At 34.3% G+C, this 7,883-nt stretch overlaps 1 long non-coding RNA gene across 2 annotated transcripts; it reads left to right on the top strand.

Moving 5' to 3' along the window:
• The first annotated feature begins 1,767 nt into the window (after window positions 1–1,767).
• Window positions 1,768–7,346, top strand: LOC104910507. Of its 2 annotated transcripts, none has more exons than XR_004159731.1 (4): window positions 1,768–1,840; window positions 4,420–4,502; window positions 4,714–4,844; window positions 7,172–7,346. It is a non-coding gene; the product is annotated as an uncharacterized LOC104910507 (long non-coding RNA). The 2 variants fall into 2 exon arrangements; XR_002113860.1 differs by lacking the exon at window positions 7,172–7,346 and adding an exon at window positions 5,839–6,378.
• Window positions 7,347–7,883: the final 537 nt, after the last annotated feature.

Raw genomic sequence — 7,883 nt, 5'->3', positions numbered from 1 at the left:
CCTATATGACTTCCTAACATGAAACTATCCATCTATCCATGTTTCTATTTTTTAATTTTTTTTTTTTTATTGAGTCAAAATGGAAAAAAGGATTGTTTGCATTTCAAGCAGTGCATTTACAATAAAGGAACATGTGACAAAAATGAAATTGAGTTTTGATAATGTGTTATCATTTGAGACTAAGAGAAAACCTATCTTTGGGGACTCATCAAGAAATTAATATTAAAAAAAATAAATTATGTGTATCTAATGCAATAATTAATATAGCAATTTACACTTCAAGGAAGTAATCATTTGTTCAAAACTTTCCAATTATCTTATCCATATGTCAAAAGAGTTCCAAAAGTAAATGTTTTATCAGTTTCTAGCACACATCCTTTACCAAACAGTTTTTCTTCCATCTGTGATTAGAAATCTTTTTAGGAACTAGTTTTCTTAATCAAGAGAATATTTAATCATTTTCTGTTCTCTATAGATTCAAAAAGGAAAGAGATAAAAGAGTCTGTTTTGAAAAGTTGCAAGCAACTCTCTTGATAGTTTAGAAAGAGAGGTAGGGACTATTTTATATGGAGGAATCGAATACAATGAAAGAGTATGTGTGAAGAATCTGGTATAGTCTACTATTCTGTCCTCAAATCTTGCCCTCTCTGTTAAGTAAATATTAATGTTATGTGGTATATTGTAAACTATTTCAATAGGAATACAGTCTTTGTACAAAACTCCTAGAGTGATTTCAGATACCAAAGCCTTGGTAAAAATTGAACTTTTATGAAAATGAATTCCCTTGTATTGGCACTCAGGCAGATGTGCAGTAACCCAGACTTGAATACATTTATGGTATATGTTCTCCATATTCAAGAGAGTGAAGTATTAGAAGAGGTTACTTCTGACTTCATTTTTTTGCTCATACTTTTCAAAAGAATGTCCAGATTCAAAAAGAGGAGAAAATTTGGAATGTAACAAGTCTTCTGAGGATCTGCAGAGGGAACTGGGATCATTTAGAGTAGAGAAGAAGCAGCTCAGGTGAGACTTTATGATTGTAGGGAGGTCGGGTTGGTCAGTCTCTTCTCTCAAGTAACGGTGGTAAGATGAGAAGTAATGGCCTCAAGTTGTGCCAGGAGAAGTTGAAGTTTGATGTTAGGAGAAATTTCTCATCAGAAAAACTCATAATGCATTGGAACAAGCTGCCTCGGGAGGTCATGGAGTTGCTGTGTCTGGACGTGTTCAAGAAAAGATTAGATGTGGCACTGAGGTACATGGTTAAGGGGTCATAGTGATGATGGGTTGACGATTGGACTGGATGATCTTGGAGGTCTTTTTGAACAGCAGTGACTCTCTGATTCTATAATTCTGTAACAGGTGGAAATGAGTACTGGAAATAGGGATTCTTAAGGAGGTTGACAGACCTTAAAGATTGTGTTAGAAACTCTTTTTTATTAGGTATCTACCCTTCCCACATAATATTGATCCACAATTTTTTTATTTCTAGTGCTTATAAATATTTCACTTTTTACTAGGTTTTGAATGACTGATTATTGCAGTGGCCTAGGATCAATTCATGGTTTCTGTTGAACTACTGTTTTAAAGGTGTTGATGTCTCCAACAGTATAACTCTTTGTATGGAAACTGCTGAATCACTGCCTGAACCTCTGATTGAGCAGCTGAGGAGAGCAGTGAGTCAGCCCTGGGAGCACAGGTGGAGGCAATTCACCTGTGCTGCCTGAAGAGGTGGAGCCTGGCTGCACCTCTCCTAGACCCATTTAAGAGCTGACTGCCAGTGGCAAAGGATCTCTTTCTGGAGATCCCTCCTTTGGAGTTTTACAGCAAGCCTGGGATGCGGGTAAGCACTCTATCTATTCTGTTTTGGTATAATAACCTGCTTAGTCAAACTCTCTGATATATTTCATAATTATAACATTTTTATGCTCATTAATTATACACTCTTCAAGCAATTAACAACTATATTGCATAAAAATATCTTTAATGAAACTAAACGATGACTTTACCATACATGGAGTTTGGAATATTTCTTAAGATAAATCCAACATTATGATACTGAAAGCGTAGTAAGGTAGCATATGTGTTTTATATCTCTATTTCATTTTTATTTACTTCTGATCTGCTCTTTGATCTTGTCAGAGACCCCTTTTCCTATTAAGGAAACTAACTGTTTGAGTTCTTACTATTATTTTTTTAAGATTAAAATTAGTACTTAGCAGTCTGAATTCAAGAATAAAGTGTAAGTCCTAGGATTAATGCTGGGCAGTTCTTGATTTAAAGTTGTGTTTATGTATTTTGAATAATCTTGGAGTCAAAGTGTTGAATTATTATTCTTAGTTGCTATGTGGTAGCTTGCTCATAATAGGAGAAGTGCTGTTTTCTTTTCTTTGAATCCAGACTTCAAGATTTTCATTATGAAATCACTTAATAGAATGATATCTGTTTGGGTGGAGATAGAAAGGATTCAGATTCCAGTTACATTTCTCCTGTGGCTGTCTAACAGCAGATAGGTATATATTTCATGTGATGTCAGGGAATGTAACTGATGCAAGAATGACATAAATGCTCAGATCTACATGGTATAAAATGTTTCAGAAGGGAACTGGAGAAAAGGTAAATTTTTGTTCTCCTGCACATAAATACCCTCTATATGAAAATAAATAAATGTCTTATAATATTGTGTTCATGACAAATACGTGTTTCAATTTTAGATGCAAGGTTTCTAAACATAGCTGAAATTTTTTACTTGCAGAATAATACCTAGTGACGATAATGGCAATATTGCTCTACTGTTTAATATTAATATTTGCATTTGGTTATATTTTACAGTCAACTTTAAAAAACCTAATTTTTTTCCATATTGTTATGCCTGGGAAGTGCAATAGCATATTCAGGTAGTGTTGTTCTGGTACTTTAGAACTGAAGTATTCAGAGTAATTGGGGAAAATAAGCATGTAAATATATTTCCTAGGGTGAAGGGAAAAACCACATTTTACTCTTATTTTAGATGGACACTTTATACTGTTTGGTTCAAAAAATCGCACTATATTATTTTTTATCTTGGAAAACGTATAAAGGTCTTAGTCTTTTCTCTGTCATCTTAATTCTTAATTTTTCGAGATCAATTTATTTTACATTGTAATTGATATAAGTAACAAATCTAAGGAGAATAGGTCAAAAAGGAAAACAAATATAACGTGCAAGCGTTCAAGGCCAGGCTGGATGGGACTCTGAGCAACCTGGTCTTGAGGGAGGTGTCCCTGCCTATAGCAGGGGGGTTGGAACTAGATGATCTTAGAGGGCCCTTTCAACCTGAACCATTCTGTGATTCCATAAGAAAAAGCTCAATGTATGCCAGTGTAGTAGATCAGTTAATATAGAAATATTTAAATTTTTTAAGTAGATGCAAAATAGTTTCAAAGCACAAGTCTGGATGGGATTTTACTGAGTAACTTTCACCCTTCGTCCATATATATATATATACACTGTAAGCTTTCTCTTCTAACAGAAACATCAGTCTGAACATTCAGTTTTACATGTATAGCTTAAATTAGAAATGTATATTTAGAGCTCTCTTTGACATGCATTTCAGAGTAGCAATTATAGCTTCTCTTGTTTAACAGTCAAATGATATTTGAGACCGAATCCCTTGGAGTTCTCTTGAGTTTTCACATTCAGGAACATTCTAAAGAATATTATGTACTGAACTTGAATTATAATCTATACCATAACATTGGTGAAAGTGTCTAGGATTTATACCGCGGCTTACAAGTAATATCTACAAGATTTCCTTTTGATCAGCATTTCAACAACAGGACCTATAAATAATGTTATGTTGTTGTGTTTATCTTTCCTATTTCAGAGGTTTTATGCCCCATTTTTCAGAGTTGACAGTGTGGTCTTCTCCTAGCACTTTTAGGCTATAATCTATAATTTGACATTAGTCATGGTACGCTCCATTCATTATTGTTTTTTTTGTTTTTTTTGATCAAAAGATCCTATTTATTAGAAATTAGAAAAAATATTAGAAATAATTTCAAAGATTGGTTCTCACCTTATACCAAATATTTACTTAATTCCAGAATTTAGCTTCAACAGCACCTCCCTTTTTATGACAAATAATATTCTCAAAAGCTATTATATCAAGCACATATTTATATTTAACTGTAATAAAGCATAGCAACATTTTTTTTTCCTTCAGTTTTATAGTAACCTCACAGCTACCCTTAAATTCAGACTACAGCAGACTGATCAAAATAGCTGGAGCTAATTTACATTTCAAACAGGTGACTCCAAATTTATCTTAGCACTTCCAATGCAGTTGCACACTCAGCAGTGAACTCTTGAAGACCCTTATTTTCTTCTGGGGATGCTGATGCCTCCTGCCTTCGTACTCCCTGCTGTCTGTCTTCTCTCTAGCTCGCTATTTGGTCCAGAAGATGTGGAGCAAGTACCAAATTATGAAAGGAGTTGAATGGCCAAGTGCAGCTTCTCTTATTATGGTACTTTTCTCAATTAAATAGATGTTTTCTTGTTGGCTTTTTTTTCCTTGCATTCAGAAGGGTGAGAGTTAGTTGGATTAGAACTCTAAGGCAATCTAGTTGTGTAATTTTAATACGTAAAACTCCAGGAAATCTCAAACTTTATCCATATTTCATGATCTTAAAGAATATAACACATTTTGTGAGTCAGTTTCTTCATGTTTTTTAACAGGTGAAGATTAAAGAAAAACTAAATATGAGGATAAAAAACTTGACTTCTGAGCAACAGTTAAAGCCAATTCATCTCTTAGGAGTCAAAAACAAATTCATCCCCAGTTTGTGAATCTGTGACGCTCTGGAATAGTGAGTAGTTCAATAACAATCCTTATTCAGCAATGAGAGTGTGTTACAAAGTACTAACTGCAGATCATTTCTTAGTCCTTGTAATATATAGTTGTTTTTCTTTATGAAAAATTTAAGTATTGTATTGTATAATTGTATTCAATCTTTTTCTGACTCTCATAAATAAGTTCTGTATATATAGACCATGCAAGCAGCTCAACCTATCCAATACAAGTATTTAAAAACATTTCTGTTTAAATGATTACTTCTCTCTCTCAGCCTATTATTACTGTAGATTGAATTTATCCTGAATTTCCTCTGGAATTCTGAAGCAATGCAGTATTGACTGAGTGCTTTTTCTGTAGAATCAAATCTCATCCTTCATGTGAGGCGCTGAGGCCCTCCTAACTGTGAGAGTGTTCAGGGAAAAAAAGAACTGCCTCATTTTTCCTGCCTGTATTTATTCCATTTGTCCCTCAACCAGGTTACGTCCAAAGGGCCAGATAAATTTCAGATTTAAATAAGGCTAAATAAGTGCTCATTATTTAACTAGTTGTGTTTTCATCTACATAGAACTCATAAGATCACCTGCAGAAAAGGAAGATCTGATGAACAGTTTCCTGACCAAAAATAGCTCCAAGCCTTAATTCCCTTAAATAAACCCTTATCTTAATTAATGTGTAAATTTTTCAAATGTTTCCTAATCACGGTAATTAGTACATTAGGTGCCTGATTCTTACTGGCTTTAAAGACCGATCTTTTATATTTACATAACTCCTACATCAACAATGTTACCATGGTTACATAATTACAGTTTAACCTTGCAAATGGCTTATTGAAATGTTGGGCACTAAAACAGCACTGGGACTGAGTCTATATGTACCAATCAAAAAGATGTATATTCTGTGTTTATTGGTTGACTACAACTTCTGAGCAAAAATAGTATCCCTAATTAACGAAACTGTGTCAATCAAAATTCTCCATCCTGAAATTCTCTTTTTATATTCCTGAAAAGTTAAAAATAGTGGCAGAACATATCGGCGAGATTCTGTGATTTCCTGGATCAGTGTTACTGGACCAAACCCATTTTCAGAAGAGATTTTCCTTTTAGAGATGGCAATCTATGTGTAACAGGACTTCAAATGGCTTTCATTATCAGCTATCTGAGAATGAAGGTAGTAAAAAGGGACACTGCGTCTCATGGGTATAACAAGTTATATTGATCAGCTGGCAATTCTTGGAATGGGTTACATGTGTTTTAAATGTCTTTTGGAAATCAGAGATGATAGTGCCATTCAAAGTGGTTTTCTAACAAGTAATCTTTATGTTGCTTTGTTGGTTTGTCTGTTTGTAACTGATAAATTAAAGGCTAATAGAGGAAAAAGGCAAAGAAAAAGAGATGTGAAGATAACTGACCATGTGGAAAACTCATTAAATGATGATGCTTGAGCTTTTATTAATTTCTGTTTGTAGACAATTTGAAGACTAAAATACTCTTGGAAGAATTAGTTCTGCAAAAAGTTTGTTCTTTTAATTCTCATTTCTATGACCTTCTAAAAAAAAAAAGTTAAATATTCTGCTAAAATGAAAACTCAAGCATATAATTTACTGTAGGTTAATGTTATGATATTATGATAATGAATGAATAAGTTGAGAATCTGTTTACTGTAAGGTGACATTGTTTTGGAAGTAATATATGGAGACTTTCAGCTGTATTGGGTCTGTCATTTTATACTTTCCCTAGTTCTATTATTTGATTCTTGATTTTTTTTTTTAATTTGTGTGTGAAATCTTGAGTGGGTGCAATGTCAGCAAACACCTCTTGGCACCTCCGCCAAAAATGGAGAGGTCACTAATGGCCTTTGAAGAACAAAACACTGAAGGAAAAGCTCTATAACTACCTCTTTGTTTTTCCATTCCATTCACTTCCTAATATATTTTGGCAGAAAATTTCAGTGCAGAGCTTTACTTGGGAAAACCCCCTAACATAGGAGACAATGAAAATGCACAGGTAGTTGTCCTCCAGATAGCTATGTTTCCTTCCTCAAAAAAAAAAAAAGTACAAAGCAGTTCAAGTAATCCTAATTCTCTGGAGTGCTAGTGCTTGATATTTGCTCTTTCTCATAGTGCAAAGTTCAATTTTGCTCTTTTTCTTTAAACCTTACGTCACAGAATCACCAAGGTTGGAAATGACCTTCAAGATCATCCAGTCCAAATACATAGTAATAAAATTACATGAACATAGTAAAGAAAAATACCTCTAATCACTGGCTATTGTGCAGTTTCTGCTTAGAATTTTTGGTAGAGAATGCTTTCCTTCTTATTTTGTTATTCCTTTGTTGTTGTAGTTGTGTTTTAAACAGTAGCAGGACAAACAAGGCCACTGGGTGCGGATTGTGATAAACTCCAAATTCTGCAGAGCTTCATACATGTGGGTCTGGATTCTGCAAAACTGCTTTGGGAAGCTTTGAAGACAACTGCAAAAAGAACTCTGCTGCTGCTCCCCAGTGCTATGATCTTCAAGGTCAGTAAGCTGTATCCTGCGGTGTAGTGTCCTGCTGCTTCTCTGCTCTGAGCTGAGAGAAGGCAGTGGGTGACTAGTATGTACTCTCAAGAGAAAAATATGAGAGGGAAAGAAAGAGCTGAATCTCTACCTAAAGCAATTGGCTTTAGTTTTGTTGACTTTCTTTCTTTTCAAGAATTCTTAAGGTAATTTTTTTATATTAATCATAAAATGTGGCTTATTTCAAAGTTGGTAGAATTGGTCAGAAAAAGCCAGTCTAGCAATCTGCTACATGCTTTTACCCTTCCTACAATCCCCAGCTGACCACGCAGGGGCAAAAATGAAATAAATGTGGTTCTGAGTGCATACAGAGCGATCTATGCAATGCTCTTGTAGAATTGGAATGTTACGGATTCAATTCCATAATGTTATAGTTCACCTTTTTTAAAATATACACAAAGTTGGCAGGTAATATAATTGCAACCTCCCTATTTTAATATATATTTTTTTATACTTGGCAGCCTGAAGAATCTAAGGGAGCCACTTAGGTGGAAGTT

This window comes from Meleagris gallopavo, chromosome 4 (assembly GCF_000146605.3).
Source record: "Meleagris gallopavo isolate NT-WF06-2002-E0010 breed Aviagen turkey brand Nicholas breeding stock chromosome 4, Turkey_5.1, whole genome shotgun sequence".
Classification (NCBI taxonomy): domain Eukaryota; kingdom Metazoa; phylum Chordata; class Aves; order Galliformes; family Phasianidae; genus Meleagris; species Meleagris gallopavo.
The sequence above is the reverse complement of the archived record's forward strand: the minus strand, read 5'-3'. Positions and strand labels throughout refer to the sequence as shown.